Source organism: Triticum dicoccoides, chromosome 4B (genome assembly GCF_002162155.2).
Source record: "Triticum dicoccoides isolate Atlit2015 ecotype Zavitan chromosome 4B, WEW_v2.0, whole genome shotgun sequence".
Lineage (NCBI taxonomy): Eukaryota > Viridiplantae > Streptophyta > Magnoliopsida > Poales > Poaceae > Triticum > Triticum dicoccoides.
This window is the reverse complement of record NC_041387.1, coordinates 636,094,428-636,109,306: the sequence shown is the minus strand read 5'-3', so window position 1 is coordinate 636,109,306 and position 14,879 is coordinate 636,094,428. Positions and strand designations below refer to the sequence as shown.

The 14,879-nt window shown below is 45.6% G+C and overlaps 2 pseudogenes; both read right to left on the bottom strand.

Annotated features, from left to right (window-relative positions):
* Positions 1 to 3,549: 3,549 nt before the first annotated feature.
* On the bottom strand, positions 3,550 to 7,789 carry LOC119292934 (annotated as a pseudogene).
* Positions 7,790 to 10,127: 2,338 nt separating this feature from the next.
* LOC119294113 lies at positions 10,128 to 12,785 on the bottom strand (annotated as a pseudogene).
* Between the last annotated feature and the right edge of the window lie 2,094 nt (positions 12,786 to 14,879).

The following is a 14,879-nucleotide window of genomic DNA, read 5'->3' as shown; positions in this document are numbered from 1 at the left end:
GCCAGAATTGTGGCGCGATTTAGACATGGACTCGAAAGCATACGAAGCGCAAATAGAGGTAATTATTGTCCACACATCATTTTTATTTTTGACTTCACCTTTTTGGATACAAAATTCACCCACTCAATTTTTTATTCAATTCAGGAAGCTAAGAAAACATATCAATGGAATACATGTAAGGACATAGTCAAAGCATACAACTCACAAGTACTATCTCTTTTTTTATAAATGCACTAGTGTCTGAAAAACCCTCTTACATCTGCACAAAGCCATCTCTAAGTGTTTTCTTTGCTCTCTTTTTTATCCCCGGTATTTTTTCTAGCATGAGCAAAAAGCGCTGGGTGATTCCTCCATACGTTGTGCACAGAGAGAACCTGTGACAACAGAAATGTGCAAGTACGGAAATTTCCTTCCCAAGTTTGAAAAAATAGATGGCATTATTGACTTGGTATGTCCTTTTCTGATTTTTTATTCCCTTCCTTTTTGTCCTTGCTACCTTTCGTTTATAAGCAAATTCCTTATAGTTACTAGAAGCACACTCACCCTTTTTTTGTGATTGATCCCATACATTTTTTTTCAGACATCTCCTACGGCACACGCATCAAAGACTTGGGACCATACAAAGACATGTTACTACCCAATGATAACACGGAACTATGAGAATGCTGAAAGCTCATCACAAAAGAATAAGAAGGTATAAATCCAATTGCCTTCAATCTTTTTATTTTTTTATTCGTTTCTATATTGCTTTTGTAATGTTTATTTTTTGGGGGCATTTAAATGTTTCTGTCTTTGTGGTGCTCTATAGTTTTTCCGTTACTTTTTTTTGCTTAGTTAGTGAATACATCATTATCAACAATTTGTCCCAATTTGCAGAGTTACTGGACAACACCATTTATTGGAAAGAGGTTTTTTACAGACGCGTTCATTGAACAAGATGATCAAGATGGGAACGAATATCAACCAATCCCTGTCAATGCTGATTTACAAGTAATTATGTTTTCCCTCTTTTTGTGTAGCAATAACTTCCTTTTATCTTTTCTTAATACAACACAAGCTAATCATTATTAGTTTGTGCCATTTTTGTATGTTTTTGTAGTTATCTTCGGACGTTCAAATTTTGGGGGAGAGAGTTTTCAATGGTTCATGCTCTAATATGGTAAACACAACAGACAATCTGTACAACAACAATCTTACATTAGGCAATTACTCAAGTGGCAAGGAAAATCTGCCTCCCAAAAGGCTTGTACGCCCAAGCAAGTATCAATGCTCACCTTTCGATCACGATCTGAGAGGCCCTGTCACGACACTTGAGAAGCAGCTACACAAAAACATTGTGACACTAAGCAAATATGAACCTAACATAAGGTTTTCTTTTACATTCTTTTTTTCATTTTTTACCTCTCTTTCTTATTGTTTCGTCATTTTTCACTTAATTCTTTTTTCTCCTTTTTCTACTGCTTGAATCTTTTTGTTTGCGCTTCTTTCTCCACCTCACTTTTGATGTTTTTTTCTCCCACTTGCCACAAATGGGTAGTGCTTGTCGATAAAACAAGCCTATCCCTTGGACAACTCCGTGATTCATTCGACACCAACAGACGTGTGGAAGCCTATGTTTTCAATGTTTTCTGCCGGTTGCTCTTTCGAGACAGCCATCCAAGGCAATCAAAGAAGCACTACTTCTTCACTACTCTCGTTGTAAGTACAATTTCAGGTCAACTAAAACGTATTTAAACACAATTTTTTTCAAGTTATTAACTTTTTAATTGTTTTTTTTGCCTCAAAATAGGATTATTTTCTTCAAGCATGGTCCACTGAAGAAGGAAGGATATCAATGAGAAGGAGAGCACTTATAAGTTTTAGTGGAGCAGGAAGAGCATTGCCTCTACATGAATGTGAACGTGTACGGTCCAAATTTAACCCAACAGTTTACAAGTTTGTCTTAATATTTCTGTTTTTCTTTTTTTTGTACCCTCACAAGCTGTTCCCAAACTTTGCAGCTGTTTTTTTTCATCAGTACATCGCGAGCACTGGATTTTGTTTATCGTTGATATTGTTGCAAGAAAATTCATTTTCCTAGATTCACTTTATGATGGCAAGTCAACCTTTCACATGGAGATAAAAGATTTGATGGTAAGAACAATGTGTTTGCAAACTATTCTTTTTTAGTTGTCGTTTTCTTTGATTTTTGGTACTGCAACAAATTAGCCATTTATGTGTTCTTTAAAATGTCCATTCTTGAACTTTTCATAGATAAACAATTTTATCAAAACATGGGAAGAGTCGAGACTCGGGAGAATGGGATTCAAAAATTTTGGTATAGAATACCCAAACATGCCTAAGCAAACTGGAAGGTACATTTTCTGCCTTTTTGTGTGGAAACACAAAACACATCCAGAGATGCTTTTTCATTTTCATTTTCTATCTGTGATCAATGTGTCTTCATGTTCTTTTTAATCATTTTCTTTCTGTAAAAAACACAACACTACTTGCGGGATTTTTGTGGTCAAGTGGATGCAAACTTTTGTTTCACGGAATCCTCGCCAGGCCCAACTCAGGATGAAGGACGTTGGAGACGCAAGGATCATATTTACTGTTGATATCTTGTTCAGCGATCATAACCCTATTGATGAAGGCAAAAGACTTGTCAAGTACTTTCGTCAATAAAATGATATTTTTACAGCAACAGATTTCTTCCTCTTTTGTCAAAGCAACAGATTTTATTATCACATACAGAGGAAGGACAATAAGCTAACACACATTTTTATCCTGTCTCTTTTTTTGTCAGGGAGTTGAGGACAGCATTGATCTACAAGGAGGGGTAAAAAGAATGAAGAACTCAAGAATACTCTAGATGTTTTAGATGTCTTTTTCTATTTTTTTGTTCATGTTTTGTGTTCGCTCGAGGAGTGATATGGGGAAATCAACGGATATACCAGAGTAACGCAAATATTTTTTTGTTCATATGAAAAACATTTTTTGAGTGAGGGTAATGGAAAGTAATTTTTTTGTGTTCTGTGCCAATGCTTTTCTTATTCGAACCTTCTTTTTCTTTTTCTGTTCTTTTTAAAAGAATACACTATATCATTTTTTGGTCAACTACTATGCAAAGACAAAAAGTAATGGAGAAAATACATGTAAAACCTCTTTTTTTCTGCTTACTGAATTCAATCAACATGTCTAACATTTCTCATTTATCATTCAACAAATTTCTAACATTTTTTTTCTTTTATGCTCTGTCACTTCTCCTTATTCCCTAGACAGGGGATTTTTTCAAACATGTCTACATGAGAGGCGGGTGGGTGAAGAAAGTGCAATGCAAATGAAATTACAAAACACCTCAAGTAGTATTCAAGAAATAATATGTGCAAAGTATTAAATCCAGGTACAATCATTACCAACCAAAGTTTAATTTTCTCTCGCATTTGTTACAATGAAGTATTTTCTCTCGCATTGGGTACATCTTTCTTTTTTTCAAGGTCACCTGCACTGCCTAGGTGTTGCATGTCTTCTTTTTGATTCACTTTCTTCAAAAATATTATGCCTGAACTACAATAGTCCTTCAACCTGTGTGGTAGGCGCCTTCCTTCATTGACGATTAGCTCCATTCTGTTTGCCAGTTGATGAATCAAAAGGACCTGTAGATTTTTTTTCTTTTTGGCCAGTGACTTGTTTGATTTTTTCTTCACGTATGGACTTAATGACAAAAAAGCAAATGATATTTAAGAAATAGATACCTCTAGGTTTTTTAGTTGCTGGTTTCTTCTTCTCAAACAAAGTCTTATCAATATGCAGGTTGTGACAATTAGCAATATTATGGTCTTGGCTTCTGCAGTGGCTGCATTTAATTTCTTTCTTTGCAAGGAGCTTCTCCCTAGCTGTTAGAGAACGACTTTTCGGTCAAACTTTAGATACAACAACATCTGGGTCTTGTAGGTTGTCATAGTCATCAGGGCGGGGTTCTTGCATTTGTATTGGAGGTTCATTTTCCACAGCAACTCCTCTTGCTTGAAGCTCCCTCAACTCATCTGCCTTGGTCATCTCATCAAGCCCAGCAAATATTCTCTCACTTTCGTTCACAACATACAAGTACTTTTGATTCGTTCTTACCCCATCGGAAGCCATCTCACTGAGCATTGTTGATAGATGTGAATACATCAAATGTCTGCTCGCCTCAGTCAGTTCCATGGGAATGTTGAACTGCTTGTCTCTTACATATTTTTTGTCTTTTGGTTTCCATCTCTGAATATAATACTTGTCTGGTAGGACAGGCATGTTCAGATTGACAAGCACTTGCAGTATGTGTGCACACACAATGCCATCCTTTTGAAACTTCCCACAGATGCAAGAAAATTCTTCTTGCTTCAGGTTTGCTAGTACAAGGTAACGTTGTGTCCTGAATTCTTTTTCCGCAAGCATGCTCGACTTGTAAACCTCAAACCTTGATCCATTCTCAACAACATCCACGTGTAGTTGGGCAGCAAACTTCATTTGTTTCTGAAACCGGTAAAAAATCTGCCGGTTGTACATTCGCGATGCCTGAATCTCAAGTTCATTGTGCACCCAGAATGTTGGTTTTGTTGTCCTTGTCAACGAGTCTTGCTCCCTCTCCATGTCTTGTATGCGTTCAGATATCTTCTCATATTCTGTCATGAAACTAATCACATTGTCGGTCGACGCTACATTGTCCTTGAATATGGCATTCATGCCTTCGCTCCTTGATGTTGAATGTAAGAGTGGGAGGAAATATGTCTTGAAGTAGACAGGTGCCCACCTTCTCCTCTGTTTCCACATAATCTTAAAATAGTTAACATCACCAATGTCATACTTCTGCACCATCTCTTGCCACAGCCTTTCAAACTCTGCAACTATGAGGGAGTTGTGCACAATGTCTGTGAAATCAGCATGGAGATCTCCTTTTGTGACAAAAGTCCTGCAACATTACTCTTCAGCTTTTTTCTTCACATGAAACAGACAATTTCTATGCTTGGAAAGGCTGAAGACCTCAGGGACAACCTCCTTCATGGATGTGTCTTGGTCCGTGATAACGGTCCTTGGCTACTTCCCACCCATACGCTCTAGGAATGCCTGAAAGAGCCAAGTGAACGTGTTTATCATCTCATCTTGAATGATAGCACATGCAAACAAGCAGTTTTGTCCATGCCCGGACACACCAACAAATGGGCAAATGGCAAGTTGTATTTGTTGGTTTTGTAGGTTGTGTTGAAACTTAGGCTGTCTCCATACAAAACATACATTTTCCTCGAGTAGCCATTAGCCCAGAAAATGCAGAGCACTTTGCTTGGTTTTTGCAGATGAACCTTAAACTTGTAGTAGTATCTTGGATCTTCTGCTTGCTTGGTCCTGAAGTAGTCCAGCAGCTGCATCATACCATTGCCATCATTCTCTTTCCTGATTGATGCCCTCACATTCGTCACATATTTTTTCGTGTATGGAAGCGGGCCATGCCTTAAAAATGATAGTATGTCCATTATTTTTCTTGTTGGCAGTTTTGCTGAGCTCAATGTTCTCACTAACAACGTTTCTTCATCCGTCATTTGCTTATGTGATCTCAAACACTTCGATTCATCCGGTGGACTCAACTCATGGTTGTGCTCGAGGTTGATGTCTGTAATGAATCATCTGCCATTTTTTGCTGACTACCAGTTTAGCTTGACACCCTGTGACATCAATGACATTCCTTTTTATCTTCCTTGTCTCTGGTGCTATCTTTCCAGTTCGTTGTTGCCACCTATCTTTCCTTTGTTTCCTCCTAGCCTCCTTCTGTTCCTCATCAAGCACCTTTCCAGACCCGTTGCATCTAAAAATACATCGGGACTCGCCACCCCCTATGATAGTTTCGCCATAGTAGTTCGATGCTTTTCGCACAGAAAATCCACACAAACAAGAATAGGTGTTGTAGAATGCTTGTGCTTCTTTCGATGTCTCAAAATCCATACCCATCTGCGGGACATGGCGGCTGCGAACTTCTTGGCTACAAGTCTGAGCTGCGAGAACTGAATCATTCTCGGGAAAATTGTCAATGTCATCTGGTGAGAATCGGTCAACGGTCAACGTCATTGTCCACAGCTTCATTATCACCATGTTGATCACCATGTGCAGCAACTACCTGATTAGCATCTTCTTCAGCATCAACTAGCACTTTGTTAAATGCACTTGGATCGGTGTCTGAGTCTTCACTCCATGAACCGTCTTCATTATGATTGTCTCCAGGACAAATTCCTAGAGCCTGCAAGAGCTCAGCTCCAGGAGCTGGGATGCCATCATCCCATGTCACAGTTTGCAATGCCAAATCAGCCTCCTGGAAATCTGTCTGGTTGTTGTTCCAGTTGCTAGGATCATCTTGTTCAATGTAGTTGCTTGATTTTGGATTGTCCATGCCAACTAGCTCGCTCAACCTTGTGTTCCGCCCAGTTACCATAAATGTCTCATTCTGCATTTTTTCATTGAGAAAAAACATGTATAAGACTTCTCACTCTTATTCAACATATATGTGTCTGTGCATGCTTTTCTTGTTTTTATAAAATTCCGGTTGTGATCATACCTCAGCCCCAACAGGATAGTGCTTTGTGTGTGGTGAACCAAATAAAGGATCCTACAGAACAAAAAACAAAGTTTAAGCCAAATATCCTCAAACCATGATACTCTTCTTTTTATGAACAAGAGAGCATTTTATTCTCAGGACAGTCCAAACCTCTGATTCAGCAGCAAGCAACATTTGTGTTTATGACATGTTCATACCAAAGCCTGGACTCAACACTAATGCCTGCATGTTATTTTTTGCCCAGTTAATTTTTTCATGCACATACCGTTTCTATATCAATTTGGATAATCGCAAGATACAATATCTTCTTTAACTCACATTTTCTTTATGTTTGACAATTGGGGTAGCATGTTGTCCAGTCACCGGAACGAAACTGTTACTCACAACAGCCAGAGGATGTGTCGATGTTCCAAACTGATGAACCAGATAGGCCAATGAGTAAGGCGGAATCATATGTAGAAAATTAATCCCGCCGCCTTGCATTTGAGAAATCCTTGGGTCAAATATCATTTTCGGGTACTGGGAGCGCACAGGCTACAATCAAAACATACAAGTAAGTTTTTAACTTCTTTTTTTTTGTTTTTTGTCCTGAATCAGATTTTTTAGAAGCACAATCATACCTGAGTACCAATGTAGTCGCCTGCATAGAACTCTTCATCTGCTGCAAAATTTCAATGTTAGAATGAATCAAAACTTTTTTCTTCCAATAAACGAATGCAAAAAACTTGATGCTTATGATTTTTTGCATGTGTACACTGAAAGTCTGTAGGTGTCATGACTTTGTTTTTTTGCATGACTTTTCTGTATGATCAACACTGAAAGCTGAAACCACATTATACTTTGATTTTCTTCTCATTTTTTTCTGTGAATATGAAACCTTCAACATTGTGATTTTTGTTATTCAAGGAATTCCAGCAGAGTTTGATTTTTTTAATCTATTAATAATGTGACTGCTCTGCCCCATTTTTTGTTTTCATGCAAACTTTTTTCAGATCAACTTCCTCCCTACATCAAACATTCCACACACTACAAACACAGTGACTTGAACTTATTATATGACACACACCAAATTTTGTCTAAATGTCATACACAGGCTCTGCTCTCATCACCCATGTTTTTTTCATTCAGAGAACAACATAACACATTTTTTGAACTATTTTTTTACAGACAATTGATGATGTGATCTCATTCTTCTACAGACCAGCCTCTGTTTGCTTCTCCCATCAACAGATGGAAAAAGAGAGAGGCTACAAGGATATACACGAACACCATATCCAGAGAGGCTACAAGGATATACAAGAACACCATCTGCTTGTTTGTTGTGTGGAGCAGAATTTCAGATCTGGTATCCAGAGAAGTATCTACAAGGTTCATCAAAGAAGGGGGGATGGGGCAAAATACGAAACTCACCCTGGTAAGAGCCTTCCATGCCCGTCATGTTTTTTTTTCTGGAATTGCCTTCTTCTTCTGCTTTTTTCTCCAATTTTGACTTGGGTTTCTACTTTATTCAGTCTTGTTCATCCATGGCGGCTGTGAGGGAAGGAGAGGAGGGGTGGGGGAAATAGATGGATGGATTAGGGTACTGATCTGCGGGGTGGAGGACGAAGGGAAGAGGAGGGTGGGGTGGGGTGGACACCTATAAAGTAGGCACAAAGATGCATAAACCCTGTCTGGGTTTAGCTTCTTCTTCAAGCTAGCAACCTTTTTCTACCGTCAATCAAAGCCCAGTTCTTTTGTCTATCTAAGAGACAAACAGGAAAAAAGCAAACAAGGCCCAGGAGGTGCGTTAGTTGGGTCGGGTGTGTTGGCAGGAAAAAAGAGCAACAAACAAGTCCCAGAACAAACAAAGGCCACAAGAAAGCACAACACACTGGTAGCTGGGCTGGGTGGGAGGAACAAAACAAACAGGCCTGACAATAAAAGAAACAAGTCACGTGGTTGGGGGATCGGGAGTGTTTTGTTTTTGTATGTCACGTCACACCATCTAGATGCAACATAGACAGACCCTAAATTTTATTAATAACTGTCATAGCATTGTCTACTATCAACACAATTGTATGACATCACTGTCTCGGTCTCATTTGTTCATAATATATCATTACATATATGATTTCACTTTATAGTTTTACATTAGGTCATGATAATATCTCGCAGCAACGCGCGGGGTATCATCTAGTTACATATAAAATCTGCCACATCACCCCGTAATCCCTCTCAACCTGTAAACAACAACTACAACACACATTACATATAAACCGTCGACTACCATGAGCGCTGGCATCGGCACAAGGGCATCGGTGGTGTACTGGTCGCTTCCCTCTTGGGGGCGATGCCTTGGAGGTCTGGTCCTTCATTAGTTCGCGGTGGCTCGGGTGGCTTTGCAATTTCATCGTTGGCTAGGCGAGTGTGCGGCCTTTGGGTCAGTGAGGAAGTCAGAGCGGCGGCTCTGGAGAGTAGTGTTGTGGAGTGTCGGATCTGGTCGCGTAGGCGACAAAGTCGTCGGCTCGGGTGGAGTGGGGCCTCAGAGCCGACTAGGAAGTCGGAGCGGCAGCTCCGAAGAGCACCTTAGTGCTGTGGAGTGTCAGATCGTGTCGTGTGGGCGGGAGAGTCGCCGACTCATGTGGAGTGCGGCCTCGGGGCCGGCGTGTGTGAGTTGTTGAGGTTTATAAGCTAGAGTGGCGGCTCCGGGTCGTGTGGTAGGGTGGAAAATCTGGCTATTTGGGCGACAGGGAAGTCGGCTCGCTGGGTATGCAGCCCCGGAGCTGGTGCGTGTTTTGTTGTAATGATTTTCTGCCAGTTTTCTATATAAACTGATCAATTCTCTTCTTCTTCATGCAAAGGCAGAGCTCCCACTGGTTCCTAAGAAAACAAGAGCAAGAGAGAGAGAGCATTATATATATAGAGAGAGTACACTCATCGATGGAAACTTGGGTTGAAACGGGCGTTTAAAGCCAACGGATTTTAAAGGGAATGTAGTCTATCAGAAAGTTAAGAGTGTGACTAGATCTTAGTTGACTGAGCAATAATTGTACACACGGACAACACACGGACTATTACCGGCCTTTCCCCTATTAAAGTATGATGATATAGCTTGCCCGTTAACTGATAGTTAATCAAGTCTCAGTCTGTTTAGATACAAATAAGACACAAAAAGAAAAACTAAAAAGAAAAATTTGCACCGGCTGGTAGAGAACAGGTGTTCTTTTACATATGTATATGTATTCACGTGCACGTTGAGGGCATGGCCAATGCATAGCCCCAGGGTGATGCCTTACATGCCATGTAGGATCGGATAACAGAAAATGTATGTTCGGATGTGAAAGCAGGATCCTCTGCAGGAGGCCGGTGCTTGGAGAAAAAAAGTTTGGTCCAGTGCATAAAGTTGGAAAAGTTGAAGTGAAAAATAGGGATGCGTGTGTAGTGAGAGTCACTTTTTATTCTTTGATGAGGCCCACTAGTAGTAGCTTGCATTGGCGAGAAAAAACAATACAGATGCCTCAACCTACTTTTTGTCCTAGGGCATCTATATTCATATGCCACCATTGTACGTGCCCTGAGCGAGTCACAGCTGGTCGCAGCGCGCCGGCACGAAGACCAGCTTATTGCTCTCCAGGTCATAGACGATGTGTGTGTTCTGCTGCTGGAAGTTGCCTATCCCGTCATGCCGCTCCCGCCCGCCTCATGTATCACCACGCATGTCCCGTCGTCGTCATCACCGATGTCGACATCCAACACGTAGTTCTCCCGTGGAAGGTCCCAGTCCGCATCTTCTAGATGGAGGATCATCTTCGGCATGGCGGGCGCCTTCTTCTTATGCGGGACGGAGAAGCACAGCATGCCGGCGACTATGTCAGACGGCAGCGGCACCTTCACCTTGAACTTCTCCACGATGCTCAGGAACACGGCCCACGGGAATTTCATGATGCTCAGATCGGAGTCGATCATCGTCCCGCCGGAGCCGTTGCCCTTGAACACGAACGTCGACGCGTTGAATGGCAGCTGTGTCTTGCCGACAGTGATGCCTTTGAGCGAGAGGTAGTACTTCATGCTGTCCAAACCCGGGGCAAACAGTGTGGACTGGATGGGGCCCGTGGCCTGCGCTTGAAGGTCATCCGGCGTGCCCAGGAACACGGGGCTGGTCCTGGAGTCCACCATGCTGGTGAAGCAGTAGGAGAACCTGGCGACCTTGAGCTGCGACGGCAGTGACAACGACCCGCGGTCGAAGCCGGCGATGCCGGACTCGTTTGATCCGAAGAGGCCGGTGTAAAACATGCCGCAACCAAAGCGAAGTTTTTGGCACCGCGGCGACCTTGCCGTTGGGCAGCTGCTGGAAGGTGAAGGTGTCCTCCACGATCTGCCTCGTTGTGACCGAGTTGTCGCCGTAGAAATAGTTTTTTAGAAAAGAAGGATGTACCCGGCCTTTGCATCTGGAGGATGAATGCAATCATATTATTAATTATTCATAAAGACCGTACAAGGTGATACATCAATAGGCCTGAAGCCACCATCTTGGCAGCGCTGTTGCTACTCCTATCCCCTTGATGAAGGTGTGCTGAATGTCTGGGCCTAATACCAAACAGACATCGCACCAAAGCCTAACATCTAAAACGGGTGTCCCATCCAAGCTACTGCCTGGATTGGGTCCCACACCGGTCTGGCACTCTCACAGTGAGCTCTGCACGCTGCAAGGGTCGTCACCTCCATCTTCCATTGTTCCATCCTCAGAGCGGAATTGATGCACCGACCTTGCCAGGCCTCTCTGCCATCAACGCCACCATGACACCAGACAGCTTCCTCCTCCTGCATGAGTCCATCTCCGTGCATCAGACACCGAGTCTCCACTGCGCTATGCCGCCGAGACCCACCTTCAACGATACGGTTGATGCCACACTGCTCCACCTACATGTCATCTCGCATCGACTCCGAACTACTAGCAACTCCACCACCCTGAGAAGCCCCTGCCCGATGCCTTCAGGAAGGAACACGACACCAAAGTGCCATCGTCGCCCAAACAGAGGAACAAAGGCCTTCGCCTGCGCTCATGGCAGAGCTGGGGGGCATAGGATCCACACCGAAGTCTCCAGGAAGAGAATCGGCACCAAGGGTGTCGACTTTGGTGCAGCCGCCACGCCAGCCTGGAGTTTTCCTCGGATCCATGCCCACCCACCAGATTCGTCTAGGCAGCATTGACGTCGACCGTAGTCGCTACCTTAGCCAGTATGAACCGGAGTAGATTGAGTCGGAGACGACGCCTCCCATGGAACTCCGGTCGGCCGTTGAGGAGCCGTCGTAGTGCCGCCGCCTCCACGTCGCCCACGCAGCCGTGGAAGGCCCCCCATCTGCACCCGCGGGTGCCGCCCGCCAGGCAGGCCACACCGCGCACCACCAATCGAGGCCGCCGCCCCGAGATCCGATCTGCCAGCCGCCGCCGCGCCGTGAGAGCCAGATCCCCATGCCTGCGTCCGGGCACCACAGGCGCTCCCACGCGTCGTACACACTCGGCACAGCCCCAGCGCAAGCTCGCCACATCTCCCCCTTGCTCCCACGGCAGACGCCCTGCAACGCCCTGCAACGCCCGAGCACCGTGAGAGGGAAAACTGGAGTGCCCCGCGGCCGCCGACGCTATGCCGGGCAAACCGACACTGTGCGGGCTTTGCCCCGTGGTGCCTGCTGGCGGCGGTGAGGGGAGGGAGATCTGGCGAGGCACCCAAAGAAGTAGGTGTAGAAGCAGATGTTGCTGCGGACGGTGCACCCGGAGAGCGCGAGCCCTCCCTGCGCGCAGACAGGGTCGAACCACGAGACGCCGTGGACAGTGCTGGAGGCAGAGGTGTTGATCGTCGGGAATGGCTGTTGAAAGCAGACCTGGCAGAAGCACTGCGTCCAGGCGATGTCGCTGCGGTGTCCAGCGTCAGCGCCACGCGCTACGGGCGCGGCGTGCTGATGCCAAAGTGGATGAGGTACTCGGATTGCATGTTTTCGATGCCGACGGTGCCACGGGCCACGGGTGCGGCACCGGGTGCGCATTGGCACCACGGCCAAGTGCTGGGCACCGACTGTCTATGCGGGGTAGTGACTGAGCGGCCATCCGCCGGAGCAGCTGGCGGTTGGTGAAGCCGCGGCCGCTGTCGACGTGCATGAGGTAAGCCCGCAGGGCCGCCGCGTGGCCGGCCGCCGACGAGGCTAGCAAGACCATGAGGAAGAGAACATAGGGTAAGAGCATCTCCAACAGCCGCGCTTCGCGCCGCGCACTAAAAACTAGTATGGCGCGCGCGCTTCGGCTGGTTTAGCACGGCCGCCAGCGCTTGCTCCAGCAGCCGCGCTATAATGCAGCGCCCGCGACTCGCCGGGCATTTTAACATATATGGCATTTTGGACACAAAATGAGTTTGAAACATTCATCAAAATGCAATGAACATGTGAAATTTGGCACAAACAAGTTGATGGATAAAAGTTCATGCCCACAAGTTCAAAATCATGCCCACAAGTTCATCCAACCAAGTTCAAAATGCAAACTAAAGTTCAAGACATAAATGAAAGACACATCAATCATCTTCCTCGTCTTCGTCCTCATCTTCCGAAGACGATTCTTCCGCCTCCGAAGATGAACCTTCCTCCCTAACCTCATCATGCACCGCATCACGTGAAACTCCGACGGTGTTGGCAAGATCTTCAACGGCATCTTCATGGGAATGTGTGTGAGGAGGCACATCGAAAGACACTCCACCCATGCCTCCCATGAGAGAAGCAAAACTCATGCCTCCCATGGCGGCCATAGCGTCGGAGGGTGCTCCAAAGCCACCCATGCCTCCCATGGCGGCCGGAGGTGCACCCATGCCTCCCATGGCTCCGAAGCCACCCATGCCTCCCATGGCGCCAAGGCCACCGCCACCCATGCCGCCAAGGCCACCGCCACCCATGGGGCCGAGCCCACCACCACCCATGCCACCGCCACCCATGGCATCGAGGCCACCGCCACCCATGCCGCCAAGGCCACCGCCACTCATGCGGATCATGGCTCTTTTTTGGATCAAGACTTCTTCACGGGCAAGGTTGACGTATTCCTTTTGCGCATCATTGAACAAAGATGTGTCCAAGAAGAACAAGTGCTTCTCCCATTCCAACAACTTAGCTCGCTCCTCCATGCCCACCTTCCTCTCCTCCAGTGCCACTTTCCTCTCCTCGGCGGCCACCCTCCTCTCCTCGGCCGCCAACCTCCTCTCCTCGGCCACGACATCTTGGCTCCTTGCCATTTTCCTCACCTCGTTGGCTTCTTTTCTTGCCTTCACAATAGCTTCCGTAGCATTTTTGAGCTCATCATCTCCTTTCCTCTTCTTCTTTTCGGTTTTGTCTTTCTTGCACCCATCCGTTCGTTTTGGCTTCGAGTATGAAACCGAGTTGGGTGTGGGGCTTCTCTTGCCGTCATCACTTGATGCATCCTCCTCCTCCTCATCATCATTCAACTCAATTGTTCGCTTGTATTTGTTGCTCAAATGCAAATCATCCAAATCTTCACGCTTCTTCCATTTCTCATCATCCTTTAACACTTCATAGCAATGACGCAAGGTAAAGATCCTTCCTTTCTTGATCTTCCCCTTCTTGGTTGTCCTCGTCTCTTCTTTGAATAAGTTTTGTGCAATGTTATACTACAAGAAAAACAAAACAAGTTAGCACTTCGGACACCAAAAACAAGTATGATGAACATGTATGAGATGCCACTTACTCTATCATCCTCATTTGTGCCACTTGGGTTAATCTTGTCAACTGCCTTTTGTGCGGCCGCCCACTTTTGACAATCCGAGTTGATTGTCGACCATCGGGACCGAAGTGATCTCTCGGAGCGGTCAATTCCACTCACGTTGTGAGCATCAAAGTGTTCTTTCATTCACCCCCAATAAGCATCTCTACTTTGATCACCTCTAATGGATGGATCCCTCGACACTTGCAACCAAGTATTGCATAGTAAATTGTCAGCGTCGGCGGCCGGCTCAACGAGTGAGCTCGCCGGCGCTTCGGTAGCCGCCGCGCCCGTCGAACGCCCTGCAAGCTTCTTTCCCCTCGCCTTCGAGCTGCCAGAGCAGTCCGCCGCCTTGTTCTTCTTCGCGGATGTTTTGCCCTTCTTCGGCCGCACCGCATTGGAGAGCTTCGACGGTGGCGCGGTGCGGCGGCGACACGGGACGGTGCCGGCGCGACGCCACCTGTCGTTGTGGTCATCCGCGACGGCAAGAAGAGGCTGCGCACGAGGCCGACGCTCGGCGGAGCTCCGGCGGTGGCGACGCCAACGCTCCCCGCGCTAGGGTTTCCGGCGGCTGCGGCG